The 21639-nt window shown below is 44.6% G+C and overlaps 1 long non-coding RNA gene across 1 annotated transcript; it reads right to left on the reverse strand.

The window, feature by feature from the left end:
* Window positions 1–12428: 12428 nt before the first annotated feature.
* Window positions 12429–13205, reverse strand: LOC139381396 (uncharacterized). Its single transcript, XR_011628549.1, has 3 exons — window positions 12976–13205; window positions 12701–12880; window positions 12429–12519 (listed from the first exon to the last, which is right to left on the reverse strand). It is a non-coding gene; the product is annotated as an uncharacterized lncRNA (long non-coding RNA).
* Between the last annotated feature and the right edge of the window lie 8434 nt (window positions 13206–21639).

Raw genomic sequence — 21639 nt, forward strand, 5'->3', positions numbered from 1 at the left:
AAAAGAGAAAAGGAGAGAGAGAATTCGAGAGAGCATACTTAAATTCACACAGGACACCGGATAAGACAGGAGAAATACTCCAGATATAACTGGAGGTAGAGACAAAGGGGGTCAGGAGACACTGTAGCCCCGTCCGACGATGCCCCCGGACAGGGCCAAACAGGCAGGATATAACACCACCCACTTTGCCAAAGCACAGCCCCCACACCACTAGAGGGATAACTTTAACCACCAACTTACCATCCTGAAACAAGGCCGAGTAAGCCCACAAAGATCTCCGCCACGGCACAACGCAAGGGGGGCGCCAATCCAGACAGGAAGATCATGTCAGTGACTCAACCCACTCAAGTGACACACCTCTCCTAGGGACGGAACGGAAGAGCATCAGTAAACCAGTGACTCAGCCCCTGTAATAGGGTTAGAGGCAGAGAATCCCAGTGGAGAGAGGGGAACCGGCCAAGCAGAGACAGCAAGGGCGGTTTGTTGCTCCTGTGCCTTACCATTCACCTTCACACTCCTGGGCCAGACTACAGTCAATCATAGGACCTACTGAAGAGATGAGTCTTGAATAAAGACTTAAAGGTTAAAACCTAGTCTGCGTCTCTCACATGGGTAGGCAGACCATTCCGTAAAAATGGAGCTCTATAGGAGAAAGCCCTGCCTCCAGCTGTTTGCTACTACAATCTGCTGGTGAGGTTCTCCGTGATTCTGTAGTGGTCAATACTCTGCTGTATAACGCTCACAGCCATAGTGGATCAAATACATATATAGGCCCATGCTATCAGTTAAAAATGTATATAATCAGTTAAAGAATCTAAAAAGACTATAACAAACACAACATAAAGGGTCCAAAACCCATTTATAAATGTTTAAATTATGAATAATGACTGATGCTTTCCTCTGTGCTCTCGCCTTGACTGTCCTGTCCTGAGCGTTCAGTGGAAGAGAACCCTGGAGGGGGTAGAAAGAGAGGGAGGAGAGGAGGGACGACACAGTTGTCTGCTATAGAAGGCCCTACTGTCTTCCAGCTGCTCCAAGGGGAAATTTCTATTGTGAAGTACTTATTAAACCTTTATGATCCCCACACGTCTTAAAGTGACTACCATCTATAATCCCAACATATCTTAAAGTGACTACCATCTATAATCCCAACATGTTTTAGTGACTACCCTCTATAATCCCAACATGTTTTAGTGACTACCGTCTATAATCCCCACCAGTCTTAAAGTGACAACCATCTATAATCCCAACATGTTTTAGTGACTACCCTCTATAATCCCAACATGTTTTAGTGACTACCGTCTATAATCCCCACCAGTCTTAAAGTGACAACCATCTATAATCCCAACATGTTTTAGTGACTACCATCTATAGTCCCCACATGTTTTAAAGTGACTACCATCTATAATCCCCGCACTCCTTAAAGTGACTACCATCCAAAATCCCAACATGTTTTAGTGACTACCATCTATAATCGCCCATGTTTTAAAGTGACTACCATCTATATTCCCCAAGTACATTTTTTTAAATTTACTTAACCTTTATTTAACTAGGCAAGTCAGTTAAGAACAAATTATCATTTACAATGATGGCCTACCCCGGCCAACCCCGGAAGACGCTGGGCCAATTGTGCGCCGCCCTATGAGACTCCCAAACACGGCCGGATGTGATACAGCTTGGAATCAAACCAGGGATTGTAGTGACGCATCTTGCACTGAGATGCAGTGCCTTGGACCGCTGCACGACTCGGGAGTCTTAAGGTGACTACCATGTATTTTTAAAATTTCACCTTTATTTTACCAGGTAGGCCAGTTGAGAACAAGTTCTCATTTACAACTGCGACCTGGACAAGATAAAGCACAGCAGCGCGACACAAACAACACAGAGTTACACATGGGATGAACAAACGTACAGTCAATAACACAATAGAAAAATCTATATACAGTGTGTGCAAATATAGTAAGATTAGGGAGGTAAGGCAATAAATAGGCCATAGTAGTGAAATAACTACAATATAAAAATCAACACCGGAGTGATAGATGTGCAGAAGATGAATGTGCAAGTAGAGATACTGGGGTGCAAAGTAGCAAAAAAATAAATAACAATATGGGGATGAGGCACTTGGGTGGGCTATTTACAGATGGGCTATGTACAGTTGTAATGATCGGTAAGCTGCTCTGAGAGCTGATGCTTAAAGTTAGTGAGGGAGATGTAAGACTCCAGCTTCAGTGATTTTTGCAATTCGTTCCAGTCAATGGCAGCAGAGAACTGGAAGGAAAGGCAGCCAAAGGAGGAGTTGGCTTTAGGGATGACCAGTGAAATATACCTGCTGGAGCGCGTGCTACGGGTGCGTGATGCTATGGTGACCAATGAGCTGAGATAAGGCGGGGCTTTACCTAGCAAAGACTTATAGATGACCTGGAGCCAGTGGGTTTGGCGACGAATATGAAGCGAGGGCCAGTCAAAGAGAGCATACAGGTCACAGTGGTGGGTAGTATATGGGGCTTTGGTGACAAAACGGATGGCACTTTGATAGACTGCATCCAATTTGCTGAGTAGAGTGTTGGAGGCTATTTTGTAAATTACATCACTGAAGTCAAGGATCGGTAGGATAGTCAGTTTTACAAGGGTATGTTTGGCAGCATGAGTGAAGGATGCTTTGTTACAAAATAGGAAGCCTATTCTAGATTTGATTTTGGATTGGAGATGCTTCACGTGAGTCTGGAAGGAGAGTTTACAGTCTAACCGGACACCTAGGTATTTGTAGTTGTCCACATATTCTAAGTCAGAACCGTCCAGAGTAGTGATGCTAGACAGGCAGGCAGATGCGGGCAGCGATCGGTTGAAAAGCATGCATTTAGTTTTACTTGCATTTAAGAGCAGTTGGAGGCCATGGAAGAAGTGTTGTATGGCATTGAAGCTCGTCTGGAGGTTTGTTAACACAGTGTCCAAAGATGGGCCAGAAGTATAAAGAATGCTGTCTTCTGCGTAGAGGTGGATTAGAGAATCACCAGCAGCAAGAGTGACATAATTGATGTATACAGAGAAGAGAGTCGGCCCGAGATTTTAACCCTATGGCACCCCCATAGAGACTGCCAGAGGTCCGGACAACAGGCCCTCCGATTTGACACACTGAACTCTTTCTGAGAAGTCGTTGGTGAACCAGGCGAGGCAGTCATTTGAGAAACCATGGCTGTTGAGTCTGCCGATGTTAATGCAGTAATTTGGAGTCGAAAGCCTTGGCCAGGTCAAAGACAGCTGCACAGTACTGTCTTTTATCAATGGCGGTTATGATTTTGTTTAGGACCTTGAGCGTGGCTGAGGTGCACCCATGACCAGCTCGGAAACCAGATTGCATAGCGGAGAAGGTACGGTGGGATTCGAAATGGTCAGTGATCTGTTTGTTAACTTGGCTTTCAAAGACTTTAGAAAAGAAGGGTAGGATAGATATAGATCTGTAACAGTTTGGGTCTAGAGTGTCTCCCCCTTTGAAGATAGGGATGACCGCTGCAGCTTTCCAATCTTTAGGGATCTCAGACGATAAGAAGAGAGGTTGAACAAGCTCGTAATAGGGGTTGCAACAATTGCGGCTGATTTGTAGGGGTCCAGATTTTGCAGCTCTTTCAGAACATCAGCTATCTGGATTTGGGTGAAGGAGAAGTGGGGGAGACTTGGGAAAGTTGTTGTGGGGGGTACAGAGCTGTTGACCGGGGTAGGTGGAAAGCATGGCCAACCGTAGAAAAATGCTTACTGAAATTCTTGATTATCGTGGATTTATCAGTGGTGACAGCTGTGAGGAGGTGCTCTTATTCTCCATGGACTTTACAGTGTACCATAACTTTTTTGAGTTTATGCTACAGGATGCAAATTTCTGTCAGGAATGCAAAGGCTAGCTTTTTCAAACTGCCTGTGTATATTGGTTCCTAACTTCCCTGAAAAGTTGCATATGACGGGGGCTATTCGACAATAATGCAGTAAGCCACAGGATAATCCCCACATCTTAAGGTGATGACCATTTATTATCCCCACATTTTTTTAAGGTGACTACTATTTGTAATCCCCATGTCTTAAACTGACTACCATCATTCTTGTTCCTAAGAATTCTTAAGGCTTCATGCCACAATGATTAACGCCCTTTAGCACTCACATCTGTATTCATGAAGTGCTTTGAGAGGCTGGTTATGGCAGTCATTAACTCCACCATCTTTGAAACCCTAGACACACTCCAATTGGCATACCGCCCCAACAGATCCATAGACGATGCAATCTCTATTGCACTCCACACTGCTCTCACCCACCTATTTAAGAGGAATACCTATGTGAGAATGCTGTTCATTGACTACAGCTCAGCATTCAACACCATAGTGCCCTCCAAGCTCATCACTAAGCTAAGGACCCTGGGACTGAACACTTCCCTCTGCAACTGATCCTGGACTTCCTGACAGGCCGGCCCCAGGGGGTGAGAGTAGACAACAACACATCCGCCACACTGACCCTCAACACAGGGGCCCCTCAGGGGTGCGTGCTTAGTCCCCTCCTGTACTCCCCGTTCACCCACGACTCAATGGCGCGCACAACTCCAACACCATCATTAAGTTTGCTGACAACACGATAGCGGTCGGTCAAAACAAATAAAGGTAAAGTGTGATTATTATTTTACAAAAGGCTCCGTGCTTGTTAGTTCACAAAAGGTACGGGTGTTTGTTCATGAAAGGCACGGGTGATGTTCACGAAAGGCACAGGTGTGGTACAGGTGCGGTGAGATTATTTAAGATACTCTTTGAAGAGTGTTGGGGATGTATCAGAATAGTTGGGTAACATAGATAAGATGTTTTATTTTCATTATATGCTTGTGAGTTACTTCTCATTTAGAATGTATCTTGTTGTACTATAGTGGTGGCCATTTGCAGTTATCCTTTCTCTGTCCTGGGTTCAGTTACTTGGGCCGCAGAGAGGGGAGAGGCCAAGCTTGTCTTCATATGTAAACATATCTTTTAAACCATGTGAAGGGATGATTGAGCGGGAACCAATTATCTCTTGGCTCCACAATGTCTGTGTGCCAGTCACTGTGTCTCTGTGATCTTGTCCAGGAGAGCTGTATTTGATATATGCTAGTGGATGAGGTTTTGTTTTTGGTCCTGAGTGGTACTAAGAGTGAGATAAGAACATAGTTTAGGAGACAAAGCTGAACGATAATTTATAGCTAATGCTGTCTGACTATGGGATACTCCTCTCTCAAGTAAAGTCTTCCTTTGTAATGTTCCTAAGATCTGTTATTCGTCATGTGAGTTGAGATGGGTGTGTCTTGGCTATAAATGATACTAAGAACTGTTTTGTAAGCACTCTCAGAGAATTCATTTATAGACACTGAATTGATCTGAGAGTCACAAGGTTGTGATGGAGCTCATATAATTAAAGATGGACTTAATGATAACTCTGACTTGTTTGTGCTTTGCTCTCATGATCTGGTAATACAGGAAATTTCCACTACAAGAGGTAGGGTTTCAGATGTTTTCTGAAGATGGGCAGGGACTCTGCTGTCCTAGCTTCAGGGGGAAGCTGGTTACACCATTGGTGTGCCAGAACAGAGAAGAGCTTGGACTGGGCTGAGCAGGAGCAGCCCTCCCATAGGGCCAAGAGAGGTGGCAGAACAGAGTGCTCGGTGTGGGGTGTATGTTTTGAGCATAGCCTGACGGGAGGGAGGGGCAATTCCTCTTCTGTTCCGGAGGCAAGCTCCATAGTCTTGTAGTGGAAGCAAGCTTTGACTGGAAGGCTGGCAAGGTTAAACACCAGATGTGCTGCAGCATTCTGGATAAGTTGCAGGGGTTTGATGGCACAAGCGGGGAGTCCAGGCAACAGTGAGTTGCAGTAGTCCAGATGGGCAATGACAAGTGCCTGGATTAGGACCTGTGCCGCTTCCTGTGTGAGGTAGGGTCGTACTCTATGGATATTGTAGAGCATGAACCTGCAGGACCGAGTCACTGTTTTGATGTTTGCAGAGAACGACATGGTTTTGTCCAGGGTCACTCCAAGGTTATTTGCACTCTGCGAGGGGGACGCCGTGGAGTTGTCAACCGTGATGGAGAGGTCTTTGAGAAGGCAGGCCTTCCCCGGGAGGAAGAGCAGCTCCGTCTTGTCGAGGTTTCAGATTGATGTGGTGGGATGACATCAAAGTGGAGATATCTGCCAGGCATGCAGAGATGTGTGTCAACACCTGGGTGTCAGAAGGTGGGAAGGAGAAAAGTAGTTGAGTGTCATCCTCATTGAAATGATAGGAGAGGATATGACGGAGCCGAGTGACTTGGTGTATAGAGAGAAGCGGAGAAGGCCTAGAACCAAGCCATGGGGGACACCAGTAGCGAGAGTACGTGGTGCAGACACAGACTTGCATGGCAAGTGGTACTGGTACCTCATGTCTGACACCAACAGGCTCCTGAACAGCTTCTATCCCCAAGCCATAAGACTGATAAATAGCTAACAGCATGGCTACACAGACCATCTGAGTTGACCCTTATATTTTATCTCTAATGCACACTCATATGACTCCACACACTCACACACATGGCAAGCCAGCACACACATAACATGCACACATATTTATACTGGACACATACACGGACACACAAACACACTCACATACAATCATAATTTACTCTGCTGCTACTCTGTACGGCAACTGCACCGCCTGCAACTGCATGGCTCTCCAGAGGGTGGTGCGGTCTGCCCAAAGCATCACCTGGGGCACACTGCCTGCCCTCCACCTACAGCACCCGATGTCACAGGAAGGCCAAAAAGATCATCAAGGACATCAACCACATGAGCCATGGCCTGTTCACCCCGCTATCATCCAGAAGACGAGGTCAGTACAGGTGCATCAAAGCTGGGTCCGAGAGACTGAAAAACAGCTTTAATCTTAGGCCATCAGACTGTTAAATAGCCATCACTAGCCGGTTACCACCTGGTTACTCAACTCTGCACCTTAGAGGCTGCTGCCCTATATACATAGACATGGAATCACTGGCACTTTAATAATGGAACACTAGTCACTTTAATAGTGTTTACATGCTGCTTTACTCATTTCATATGTATATACTGTATTCTATTCTAGTGTATTTTAGTCAATGCCACTCAGACATTGCTCATCCTAATATTTATATATTTCTTAATTCCATTATTTTACGTTGATATTTGTGTGTATTGTTGAGAATTGTTAGATACTACTGCACTGTTGGAGCTTGGAACACAATAATTTCGCTACACCTGCAATAACATCTGCTAAAAATGTGTATGTGACAAATACAATTTAATTTGATTTGGTTTATCATATATCCTGATGCCTTGTCACCTTACCCCTACAGAGCTCTCTCTTATCACTCCAGTATCCCTGCACATTGTAAATATGCTATTGGAACTGACCCTGTATATACAGTAGCTTCTTTCTTCATGTTCTTCTTATTTCTTATTTTTAGTGCTACATTGATATTGATTACTTCATGCTGGGTTTAGAGCTTGCAAGAAAGACATTTCACAGTATTTGTGCACATGACATTAAAACGTGAAACTATAACGGATGAATAACAACATAAAGTCTCCAAATACCATTGTGCCCTTCTTGACAGTCTTGTCCTGTCCTGTGAGGGATGAGCGGAAGGATGAGGCCCAGTTATCGGCAATATTATCTTCCAACTGCTCAGTCTCTTATTCCACTGGGCTGCTTGTGCCTTCACAGCAACACCCCCCTCACTCCCTCCCATACAGCCAGCTAAAATAGCCAATGTCCCAGTAGACTACGATATTACTGCTCCATTGAACAGCATAATGAAAGTCTCTATTGGTTCACATCCATGGACTGCCCTGGGAAAAGAAATGTAGTGGTTAGCTGGTGTTTCATGACCATATACTGAAGCGATGTATGGAGGAGAATGTTGCATATCATGGTTGGGGTCAACTCCATTTCAGTTTAGGAGATCAATTGGAATGTACATTTTACAGTAAATTTGAATGAAAAGACATTGTATTTCGCTATCTCATGCAGCTTGTGGTTCAATCTTTGTGTCAGTCCAAATGGAACCATTACAAAGCCATCTTCACATGTTCAGATGGGCCTAAACACCCCACGGTCCACCGTGGGGGCGCAGGATAAGAGGTTTCATATTGTCTCCCTTCCATCTAGATTAAGTCAAATGAAGCCCTTGTACTATAGCGGTTGCTATGGCTACTTTGTCAAACTAGCCCAGAGGAGTAAATAATGGTTCTCTCTCACACAAAGTCACCACAAACAGTCACCCACCCCAACCAGCCTCTCCATCTCACCCTCCTTCGTTAGTCAAGATGATTCAGAGGGAAGTGACAGAATATGGGTTGATGATGCACATTGACTCCACAGTGCACATTTAATTTGGACTGATAGGACAGCAATTAGACACATAATGGATCAGCAGCCTATCAGACAAGACTTGCTGAACTAGCGTTCATGCTACAGTAATTGGGTTTTCAGTTCAGATGCTCAGTCTGAACGTAAAGAGGATGGCTGATGTCTCAACCAGCAGTACAGCAACCTAATAGGAGGACACAGATCTAGTAGATTAATATAGATCTAGGTATCCATCTTCTAGATAAAATACTGTACCAGAGTGTAAATGAAATAGTTTTGCCTTCAATGGCATACGGCATAATACTTTTACTGTATTCACTTTTCTTCATGGCTGGGATCTATCTTTGGGGGTCTATGGTCCTGGAATAGGCTTAATATGGGTCTGGGGAAACAGACCTAGCTAACTGTGCTTTGCAAAAATGTGTCACCTATGCAAATGTTCTTTACCAGATAACATCCATAGTGCAGAGTTGTCCCAGTAGGCCAGTGATAAAAAAGCAAAGAAAAGCAATTAAATATTTTTCTGCCAGCACTCACTCTTAGGTGTGACTGCTCACTCCCCACCCCTTTCTTAATTTCAGAAAGATGATAGATGGAATGCAGGGTAGAGCTGCAGGTGACGCGGACATGCTTCATTGTCTCTCATTAGAACAGGAAGAAGGAATGTGTCCTGTGGACATCTGCTTGTTTGGCTCGGATGTCCCGCTATGACCTCCAACAAGCCATCAAACTGTCAAAACATCAGTACAGGACTAAGATCGAATCCTACTATGCCAGCTCTGATGTTCGTCGGATGTGATAGGGCTTGCAAACTATCACAGATTACAAATAGAAACCCAGCGGCGAACTACCCAGCGACGCTAGCCTACCAGATGAGATAAATGCATTTTTACGCTAATTTTGAATCAAGCTACACTGAACCATGCATGAGAGCACCAGTTCTTCTGGATTAATGTGTGATCTCGCTCTCCTTAGCCGATGTGAGTAAGACTTTTAAATAGGTTAACATTCACAAGGCCAATTACCATGATTAACAGGACGTGTACTCAGAGCATGCGCTGACCAGCTGGCAATTGTCTTCACTGATATTTTCAACCTCTCCCTGACCCAGTATCTAATACCTACATGTTTCAAGCAGTCCACCATAATCCCTGTGCCCAAGAACAACAAGGTAAACTGTCTAAATGACTATCGCCCCATAGCACTCACATCTGTAGCAATGAAACACTTTGAAAGGCTGGTCATTGCTTACATCAGCATCATCATCATCCTAGACACCCTGGACCCACACCAATTGACATACTGCCCCAACAGAGGACGCAATCTTTATTGCACTTCACACTGCCCTTTCCCACCTACACAAGAAGAACACCTACAGTATATGAGAATGCTGTTCATTGACTACAGAATCCTGGACTTCCTGACAGGCTTCTCCCAGGTGGAGGGTAGACAACACATCTGCCAAGCTGATCCTCGGCACGGGGACCCCTCAGGGGTACGTGCTTAGTAAATTTCTAAATATGGTATCCAGAGCACTTTCTAAATATGGTATCCAGAGCAACTTACATGTACTGCTTTCATCTAGCTAGGTAAGACAACCACATATCACCATTAGTGTCACGTTCTTTCAAAATCGAACCCAGAAGCAGACCAGGACAAGGAGAGTAGGAAGAAGGTGAGTATTTATTTACAAGTGAATGTGAATGGGTAGATATATCCAGGTGGCGTAGCGGGCAGCGGTGGTGAGTTGATGGGAGTAAATAGGTGGATCCAATGGGGTAGCGGAATCCTCCGACAACCAGGCGGGAATGGGGTAAATGATCCGGGTGAGTAACTGAAGACAGAACAAACGGAGGTAAGTTTAAGGCAAGCAATACGTAAAAAACAACAAAACAAATTCTATCCAACTTGAGGCTGATACTATGGCACAACATACTGTTCATGGCTAACGATCCGGCAGGGAATGGATGTCAGGTCCGGGCTTATGAAGAGGAGAGATGATGATCAGGACCAGGTGTGCAGATAGCTGATGGGATACAGGTGCGGGTAATCAGAACTCCCAACTGGCTACATTGCCCGGCAACCAGACAGGGTGCGTTCCAGGACGCCAGAAAAAACACTCCAGGACAGAACACAGGCAAAAAACAGACTCAGGAAATGGGATTCGTGACAATTAGTGCATTCAGCTTAAGATAGCCAGGTGGGACAACCACATACTTTATCACAGGCATATTAAGTACACTTTTCCTCAAAAGTAATTATCAGCAAAGTCAGAGCTAGATGGAGGGGATTCAATTGTTGGTTTAGAGTTATTATTTTTAATTATGTGGGGCTTGGTGAGGGGGATTATTTAAGATACTCTTTGAAGAGGTAGGGTTTCAGGTGCTTTCAGAAGATGGACAGAGACTCTGCAGTCCTGGCTTCAGGGGGAAGCTGGTTACACCATTGGGGTGCCAGGATAGAGAACAGCTTGGGATGGGAGGGCCAAGGGAATAGATGTGGCAGAACGGAGCCCTCGGGTTGGTGTGCAAGATTTGAGCATAGCCGTAAGGTAGGAAGGGACAGTTCCTCTTGCTGCTCCATGGGCAAGCACCATGGTCTTGTAGTGGATGAGAGCTTCGATTGGAAGCCAACGAAGTGTACGGGGGAGCAGGGTGACATGGGAGAACTTGGGAAGGCTGAAATCCAGGTGGGCTCCAACGTTCTGGATAAGTTGCAGGGGTTTCATGGCAATGAAAAGAGAGACCATGTCAGTAAATGATGGAGCCGAGTGACTTGGTGTATAGAGAGAAGAGGGCCTAGAACCAAGCCCTGGAGGAAACCAGGAATGAGAGTATGTGGTGCAGACACAGATCCTCTCCACATTGCCTGGTAGGAGCGACCTGCCGGGTAGAATGCAATCCAAAAGTGTGCAGAGACAGACGCCCAGCTCTGAGAAGGTGGGGAGGAGGAACTGATGGTTCATTATGTCGAAGACAGTGGATAGATCTAGGAGGATGAGAGAGCTTTGGTAGAGCGGAGAGCCTCTGACATGGAAGAGCAGTCTCGGTTGAGTGACCCGCCTCGAAGCCTGGCTGGTTAGGGTCAAGAAGATTGTTCTGAGAGAGCTAACTAGAGAGTTGATCAGAGACGGCATGCTCAAGTGTTTTGGAAATAAAATAATGGATGCAGGTCTATAGTTTGACGTCAGATGAGACAAGTGTTGGTTTCTTGAGGGGACGCAGCTAGTGGTCAGGCATGAGTTGATGAGGGAAATGGGGAATGGGAGAAGGTCTCCAGAGATGGTCTTTAGAAGGGAGGGGATGGGATCGAGCGGTCAGGTTGTTGGATGGCCAGACCTCACCAGTCTCAGGATTTCATCTGGAGAGAGGGGAGTAAAGTCAAGGCATAGGGTAGTTTTGTGTGAGTGGGACCAGTGGAATCAGTAGGCTGAGTGAATGAGGAGTGGATGTTGTCAACCTTCTTTCAAAGTGGTTGACGAAGTTGTCTACATATAGGGAGGAGGGAGAGAGGGAGGCGGGAGAGGGTGAAGGATTAAGGAGGGAGGAGGTGGAAAATAGTTTCCTATGGTTAGAGGCAGAAGCTTGACATTTAGAATGGTAGAACGTGGCGTTAGAAGCAGAAACAGGTGGGAAGGTAGACAGGAGATAGTGAAAGGATGATAGGTCCTCCGGAAGTTGAGTTTTCCAAAAATAAATGCCCTGTTTGGTAAGCTCGCACTGGGTCACTCAGCCACAGAGCAGGAGAGGAGGGCCGAGTCATTGGATGCGGAAATGGAGGAGAGTAGGGTCAAAGAGGTAGAATCAGGAGACAGGAGGGAGAAGGATTTAGCAGAGAGATGATAGGATAGATGAGGAGAGAGTATTGAAAGAGAGCGAAGATTGCGGCGTTGCATGACCATCTGGGTATTGGCTGAGTGGTTAGGGTTGGAGGAAGGGAAACAGAGAAGACAGGGAAGAAAAGAACGTAGTGATCAGAGACCTGGAGGATGGTTACAGTGAGATTAGTATGCGAACAGCCTCTTAAGGATGAGGTCAAACGTATTGCTTGCCTAGTGAGTTGGAGGGGATTGGGAGGTCGCCAGGTAGGAAGAGTGGTAGTCAGAGTTTTTGTCAGGAAATTAGCTTATCAAGGTTTCAGGGCACCTGGTGGGCGATAAATGACAATGTTAAGTTTGAGTTGACAAGTGACAGTAACAGCATGGAATTCAACTAAGGAAATGGACAGGTAAGAGAGGGAGAATGTTTTTTATCTCCAGTTAGGACAAACAAGTAGCCCTGTGCCATCACTGGAATGACTACATGCTATTGGACTATGAGAGAAAACCTTGTCAAATGAAGAGAGCAGCTGGAGTAGCAGTGTTCTCTGGGGTGATCCATGTCTCCGCCAGGGCCAGATCAGCAGTTCCAAACATTGCCAGAGACCCAGAATTCCACATGGGTTGTGCACACAGGGTACACTAAATTAGAAGGGTTGCAGCCAAGGAGTGGGGAGCGTCTGTAAACCCTACAGGGAGAGGAGTGAACAAGAATAGAAAACACTCACATAGTTGCCAAAGCTACAAAAGAGCTAAATGAGATAATCAGAAAATAACTACATACTCGAGTGAGAGAGTGGTATGGAGCCTTCTCCTCGAAGAACTCCGCAGAACCGTCTTTGTTTTGGCGACATTCTTCGTTTTGGTGACAAAACCACTGCTTACATGACCACCACTTATACGGCCGCTGCTGAGAAAGCAGGGCAGACTGAAGTACTAAACCTAACTGCTAAATGCCTAGCAGAGGTGGAGAGCACGCCTCTCTGTACTGATTGCTGATTGCCTAGGTGAAGAGAAACCACTCCCCCTCCAATACACCCACAAAAATAAGTCACAAATTGCCCTGCCCCTTGATCCTGGTTGATGTGTCAACAATAATCTGCAAGTTATTAGCAGTCAGCAATTCACACACCAAGTAGGCTACTGGGAAGACTGGCAACACTTAAAGTAGATGGCCTTATCTAGCAAAAAGACAGTACTAGACAACAGATAAAGACAATTCTATGTATCACTCCTGGAGATATCAAGAGTCATCTAGCTATAGAACAAAGTGAAAGTACAATATTGGCAATCTTTCATTTAAACCTGACGAGAGAAACATTTCTCATAATCATCCACTGAGCGGTGCAGAGACACCATTCAAATGTGTGCAGGCTCTATAACTTCATCTTTAAGCACGAAGTGATTTCGTTCATCTGTGACAAAGAGAAAGTGACCCATGCCAAATCTTTTCAGTCTCCTGAGGGGGAATAGGCTTTGTCATGCCCTCTTCACGACTGTCTTGCTGTGTTTGGAACATGATAGTTTGTTGTTGAAGTGGACAGCAAGGAACTTGAAGCTCTCAACCTTCTCTACTGCAACCCTGTCGATGAGAATGGGGATGTGCTCGGTCCTCCTTTTCGTGTAGTCTACAATTATCTCCTTTGTCTTGATCATGCTGAGAAAGAGGTTGTTGCCCTGGCACCACACAGCCAGGTCTCTGACCTCCTCCCTATAGGCTGTATCATCGTTGTCAGTGATCACCACTGGTGTGTCATCAGCAAACTTAATGATGGTGTTGGAGTCGTGCCTGGTCGTGCAGTCATGCATGAACAGGGCGTACAGGAGGGGACTGAGCAAGCACCCCTGAGGGGCTCCAGTGTTGACAATCAGCTTGGCACATGTGTTGTTACCTAACCTTACCACCTGGGGGCGGCCCGTCAGGAAGTTCAGGATCCAGTTGCAGAGGGAGGTGTTTAGTCCCAGCATCCTTAGCTTGGTGATGAGCTTTGTGGGCATCATGGTGCACTATGGTGTTGAACGCTGTTCCCTTTGTCCAGGTGTGAAAGGGCACACATGTGGAGTGCAATAGAGATTGCATGATCTGTGGATCTATTGGGGCAGTATGCAAATTGGAGTGTGTCTAGGGTTTCTGGGATAACGGGGTTGATGTAAGCCATGACCAGCCTTTCAAAGCACTTCATGGCTACAGACGTGAGTGCTACGGGTTGGTAGTCATTTAGGTAGGTTACCTTAGTGTTCTTGGGCACAGGGACTATGGTGGTCAGCTTGAAACATGTTGGCATTATAGACTCAGTCAGGGACAAGTTGAAAATGTCAGGGTATACTCTTGCCAGTTGGTCAGTGCATGCTTCGAGTACACGTTCTGGTAATCCGTTTAGCCTTGAAGCCTTGTGAATGTTGACCTGTTTAAAGGTCTTTCTCACATTGGCTATGGAGAGCGTGATCACACAGTTGTCTGGAACAGCTGGTGCTCTCATGCATGTTTTAGTGTTACTTGCCTCGAAGCAAACATAGAACATAGTTTAGCTCATCTGGTAGGGTCGTGTCACTGGGCAGCTCGCGGCTGTGCTTCCCTTTGTAGTCAGTAATACAGTAGTTAGCAAAACATGCCATTTCCGACGAGTGTCGGAACCAGTTCAGTACAATTCAATCTTAGTCCAGGGTCGTGTCACTGGGCAGCTCGCGGCTGTGCTTCCCTTTGTAGTCAGTAATACAGTAGTTAGCAAAACATGCCATTTCCGACGAGTGTCGGAACCAGTTCAGTACAATTCAATCTTAGTCCTGTATTGATGCTTAGCCTGTTTGGTTCGTCGGAGGGCATAGCGGGATTTCTTATAAGCTTCCGGGTTAGAGTCCCACTCCTTGAAAGCGGCAGCTCTACCCTTTCACTCGCGGATGTTGCCTGTAATCCATGGCTTCTGGTTGGGGTATGTACGTTCAGTCACTGTGGGGACAACGTCCTCGATGCACTTATTGATGAAGCCAGTCGCTGATGTGATGAACTCCTCAATGCCATCGTAAGAATCCCAGAACATATTCTCGTCTGTGCTAGCAAAACAGTCTTGTAGCTTAGCATCTGCTTCGTCTGACCACTTCTTTATTGACCGAGTAACTGGTGCTTCCTGCTTTGGTTTTTGCTTGTAAGCAGGAATCAGGAGGATAGAATTATGGTCAGATTTTCCAAATGGAGGGTGAGGGAGAGCTTTGTACGCATCTCTGTGTGTGGAGTACAGGTGGTCTAGAGTTTTTCCCCTCTGGTTTCACATTTAAAATGCTGGTAGAAATTAGGTAAAGCGGATAAAAGTTTCCCTGCATTAAAGTCCCCGGCCACTAGGAGTGCCGCCTCCGGATGAGCGATTTCCTTTTTGCTTATGGCTGTATACAGCTCTTTGAGTGCTGTCTTTGCTTCAGTATTGGTTTGTGGTGGTAAATCGACAGCTCCGAAGAATATAGATGAAAACTCTCTTGGTAAATAGTGTGGTCTACAGATTATGATGAGATACTCTAGCTCAGGCGAGTAAAACCTTGAGATTTCATTAGATTTCATGCACCAGCTGTTGTTTACAAATATACATAGACCGCCACTCCTTGTCTTCCCAGAGGCTGCAGTTCTATCTTGATGAAAAAGCGTAAAACCGGCCAGCTGTATGTTATTCATGTTGACATTCAGCCACATCTTGGTGAAACATAAGATTTTACAGTTTTTAATGTCCTGTTGGTAGGATATACATGCTCGCACTGATTGTGCGTTGGCTAATAGGACCGATGGTAAAGGCAGATTACTCACGTCGGATCCGTCGGATCCTTACAAGGCACCCAGACCTACACTACTGTTCAAACGTTTGGGGTGACTTAGACATGCCCTTCTTTTTGAAAGAAATGCATATTTTTTGTCCATTAAAGTAACATCAAATTGATCAGAAATACTTTGTAGACATTGTTAATGTTGTAAATTACTATTGTAGCTGGATTTTTAAAAATTGAATATCTACATAGACGTACAGAGGCCCATTATCAGCAACCATCACTCCTGTGTTCCAATGGCACGTTGCGTAGTTAATCCAAGTTTATCATTTTAAGGGGATATAAGCTGTTTAGATAGTCTGTTGCTCTGAGCCTTGATGCACCAGTACCGTCTGCTGGACCGGAGCATTGAGAACAGTATATGTCTTAGCTGGCTAGAGCATTTGGTAATTTTTCGTCCCTTTCTCTGACACCGCCTGGCATGTACGTCCTGGATGTCCGGGAGAGGTTTATGTCCTGGCACCACACTGCCAGGTACGAGAGGGCAGTGTGGAGTGCAATTGAGATTGCATCATCTATAGATCTATTGGGGCGGTTTAATAAAGTGTTTAATAAACACATGTACAGGGTTGCAGGTGTGACTGCAGGGTACCGTGAAAATCCAACAAGTAGGACTAAGTGAAATAAAAGAATGAAAATTGTAATAAAAGACAACAATATAAACAGAAATAGTACTATAGATGTAATAACACCTGTGGCAGTGATGAATAAATAAACGTCCATTGGGGTGGATGAAGAGTAAAGACTCTTGAGGGGGTGGGGGGGAATGACCATAGTGGAAGCAAAACAATATAATGTTTATTAAAACAAAGTAATAATGTACATATTAAAATAACAACTGCAATAGTGATGAATGTAGTTGAGGTGTGGGCAGACTAACAGTCTGAGTTCAAAGGGGGGAGTTGGGGGGGGGGGACGTAGCAGGAGATATAATGTCCATAGGCGGAGCAGCAGGTAAGGTAAGTGACTATTGAGGGTGTTGGGGGAGTGTGGAGTAGGAAGCTTGTGGTCTGATGGTAGAAACTACTGGCCTGTCTTTCAGTTTTTGCCATGATGTGATGTTCCTGTACTGCCCACTTCAGATCCAGGGCCGTGAGCTTTGAAATGAGCTTATATGGGTATATGGTATTGAAGGCCGAGCTTTAGTCGATGAACAGCATTCTCACATATGCATTCCTTTTGTCCAGGTGGGTAAGGTCAGTGGAAATCCTCCCATGGGAGGAGGTGATATGGTCTTTGACTAGCCTCTCGAAGCACTTCATGATGGTGAATGCTACTGGTCGGTAGTCATTCAGTTCCGTTACTTTCCCTATCTTGGGCACGAGGATGATAGTGGACATCTTGAAGCAGATGGGTATAGCGGCCTGAGCTAGGGAGAGATTGAAAATGTCAGAACACAACAGCCAGCTGGTCTGCACATGCTCTGAGGGCACGGCTAGGGTTTCCGTCTGGGCCGGCAGCTTTGCGAGGGTTAAAACGTTTGAATGACTTACATACAGTTGAAGTCGGAAGTTTACATACACTTAGGTTGGAGTAATTAAAACTTGTTTTTCAACCACTCCACAATTTTCTTGTTAACAAACTGTTGTTTTGGCAAGTCGGTTAGGAGATCTACTTTGTGCATGACACAGATCATTTTTCCAACAATTGTTTACAGACAGATTATTTCACTTATAATTCACTGTATCACAATAACATCTCTAAAATCTCTATAACACATCAATATCTCCATACCTCTATAATATCTATATAACACATTTATAACACCTCTAAAACACCTTTATAACATCTCTATAACACCTCTAAAACACCTATGACATCTACATAAAACCTCTATAACACCGGTCTAACACCTGTATAACATCTCTGACATTTATATATATTTTTAACACGTCTATGACAACTTTATAACACCTCTATAAGACCTCTATATCTCTACAACACCTATATAACACCTCTATAACACCTCTATATCTCCATAACACTTCTATAACACCTCTATATCTATATAACACTTCGCAACAGGGCGCGGCTCTCTGTGTGTGTGTGTGTGTGACGTTTGGTGTGGCGTTATCTTATGTTTTTAATTTGTACACTGAGTGGTGTTATTTTATGTTTTTAATTTGTACACTTAGTTTACAAACATTCTGCCAACCATGGATTTACAGTGGTGGGGTGTTGGACTGATCTTGTTGATCGTGTTCATACCCGTTACGAACGGACTAAATAATGAAAACACTGCTGGCAGAGGAATTCAATACAGCAGGGAGTTTTTACTACAATGCAACTCAAATACGAACGTGATGGATATCCCAATGGCCCATCTAATACCTGATTGTCTGCGAGTGAAAAACGCGGGGGAATCAGACAAAGACTTTAAAAAATGAAGAACAAACTTCCCTTACCCACCACCTTGCTGATTAATGCCCAGTCACTGAGGGGGAAAGCGGATGAGTTGTCAGCGAATCTGCGCTTCCAACACAAATATCGGGAGGCCTGTTTGCTGGCATTTACTGAGACTTGGCTGGATGACAGAGTCCAAGCGGACTGTGATCTGACAGTCACAGGGAAACTTCACGGCAGGGGTGTCTGCCTGCTTGTCAGGGACCAGTGGTGTAAATCGATCCTGGTAAGAGAGAGACTCTGTACCCCTGACATTGAACTGCTGTCTGTGTCACTGCGACCTTACTATCTGCCCCGTGAGTTCCCCCAATTGTTTGTTACCGTTGTGTACATTCAACCTAAAGCTAATATAACAAAGGCATCAGAGATTATTTATAATCTGTCACAGAAACTGGAATCCATCTCCCCCGACGCACCCAAATTTATTTTGTGCATGTACAGGATTTTAACAACTGTACCTTGCGCAAAGTCTTGCGCAATACCATCAGTATGTGAAATGTCACACTAGGAAAAATAGGACTCTTGACTTGTGCTATGGGACAATACCAAAGGCGTTCTCTGCCACCACCAGACCTCCTCTGGGGACATCAGACCACAATGTGGTCTACCTCAGGCCAACCTAGAGAGGGAGAAACCCACAGTTAAAACTGTCCAGATCTGGAATGACAACAGTATCACTTGTCTGCAGGGGTGTTTTGACTGTACAATGTGGGAGGTATTTGGTCTCCAGGGGTGTTTTGACTGTACAATGTGGGAGGTATTTGGTCTTCAGGGGTGTTTTGACTGTACTATGTGGGGGGTATTTGAGGACAGCAGCTCTGATCTTGATGAACTCACAGATGTTATTTCAGACTATGTAAACTTCTGTGTTGAGTCAGTTGTGCCTACTAAGACCTGTAAAATCTTCCCTAACAACAAGATTTGGGTATCAAAACATCTAAAATCACTACTTGATAGGAAGAAGGCAGTTTATGCTGAGGGTGACAGACAGGCTTTAAGAGATGTGCAACGTGAGATAAAAAGACAGATACTGGTGGATAAGGAGGCATACAAGCAAAGGGTGGAGAGGACCCTCTCCTCAGGAAACGTAAGGGTGGCCTGGCACGGGATTAAATCCATGGCTAGCACCCCCCATATAGGCAGAGGGAAAACCCTGTGCTGACCTTGGGGGACATGAGGGCCAGAACATGGCTAACGAGCTGTTTTCTTCTTAAGATTTGAATCAGACAACTTGGTGTCGGAGGTAAAACAAATGGAAGCATCATTACAAATGTTTGAGGGAGTTGTTGTTAAACAGTCTGATGTTTTAAAGTTGTTCAGGGGATGTAACACATACAACAGCCAAGACCCAGAAAAAATTAGTGGAGATGTGTTAAAGCACTGTGCTGAACAACTGGTGGGTGTTTTTACAGACATTTTCCAATCTTCACTCAACCAGCAACACGTTCCAGTATTGTGGAAAAAATCAGTAATTATACCAATTCCTCAAGCATCTAATCCCTCTGTGCTGAATGACTACGGCCCTGTCGCCTTGACATCCTTAGTAATGAAATGCCTTGAGAAACTTGTGAAAAGTCATATTCTCAGTGTCACCCAGAAGCTCCTCAACCCATTTCAGTTTGCCTATCAGCCCAGCAGAGGAGTTGATGATGCCATCCTTACCCTCCTTAACATGGTCTATAGACATCTAGAGGGTGCCAAATCCCATGTCAGGGTTCTGTTTGTTGACATTTCTTCTGCCTTTAACACAATCCAGCCTTGCATTCTGGCACAGAGACTCATCTCCTTAGATGGGGGGCTGGTTTTGTGGCTGTTGGACTTCCTGAGCCAACGCTCACAGCGAGTCAAAATAGGTCCCCATGTGTCGGAGGGTGGCCTGGCACGGGATACCAACACAGGCTCTCCTCAGGGATGTGTTTTGTCCCCACTTCTGTACATCTTGTACACTAATAGTTGTACTAGTTCCCATCCTGACAGACACCTTGTTAAGTTCGCTGATGACACTGCCTTGATCAGCCTGTTGCATGATGATGAGGAACATCATGGCCCGGTCCTAGATGACTTTGTAGAGTGGTGTGAGGAATCACACTTGATCCTCAATACCAATAAGACCAAAGAGATGTGCATAGACTTCAGGAAACATACAACACCTACCTCTGCAACATCTATCAGAGGCCAGAATATAGAAATTGTAGAGGAATATAAATATCTGGGTGTCCTTTTAGACAATAAGCTTCAGTGGAGTAAATGTACAGACCTGATCTACAAAAAGAGCCAACAGAGACTGTTCTGTCTAAAAAAGTTGGGTTCTTTTAATATAGATTGTACTATACTGACGCTGTTTTACAAATCCTTTATTGAGATTATTTTAACATTTTATATTGTTTGTTGGTTTGGCAATGCCACTGTCAGCCAGAGAAACATGCTGAGAAGGATTATTACCACAGCAAGCAAGGTACTTGGAGTCAAACAGACAGACCTGGATGCGATCTTTAAGGTCAGGGCCCTCCGTAAGGCTCACAAAATCATTTTAGACCCAAGCCACCCCCTGTACCTGGACTTATAGGGCACCCCTCAGCAGGAAAAACAGAACGAGACAATCATTTGTGCCAGGTGTGATATCCCTCCTAAATAGCTCGGGGAATGTTCCCATTGACTCCGTAAGGCCAGCAGGCTAGTCTTTTCTTCTTTAAAAAAAAAGTTGTATTTCTTATTTCTTACTATTATTATTTTTATTGGTGCGTAACTGTTATGAAAGTTGTGTTGTCAATCTTGTTTTGTATTTAGATGCCACTTTAAACGTGTACATGACACTGCAACAAAATTTCCCCATGGGGACAATAAAGTCAGTAAGTAAGTAAGTAAGTATAACATCTCTTTAATACCTCTATAACACCTCTATAACACCGCTATAACATCTCTATAACACCTCTCTATAACATTTCTATAACAACTCTATAACACCTCTATAACACCTCTATATCTATATAACACTTCTATAACACCTCTATAACACCTATATGTATCTCTATAACATCTCTATAACATTTCTATAATACATCTGTATCTCTATATGACTATAACATCTCTATAACACATCAATATATCTATACCTCTATAACATCTATATTACACCTTTATAACATCTCTAAAACACCTCTAAAACACCTCTGTGACATCTACATAACACCTCTATAACACCTCTATAACTTCTCTATAACTTCTCTATATCATCTCT

The sequence above is a fragment of the Oncorhynchus clarkii genome, chromosome 23 (genome assembly GCF_045791955.1).
Source record: "Oncorhynchus clarkii lewisi isolate Uvic-CL-2024 chromosome 23, UVic_Ocla_1.0, whole genome shotgun sequence".
NCBI lineage: Eukaryota > Metazoa > Chordata > Actinopteri > Salmoniformes > Salmonidae > Oncorhynchus > Oncorhynchus clarkii.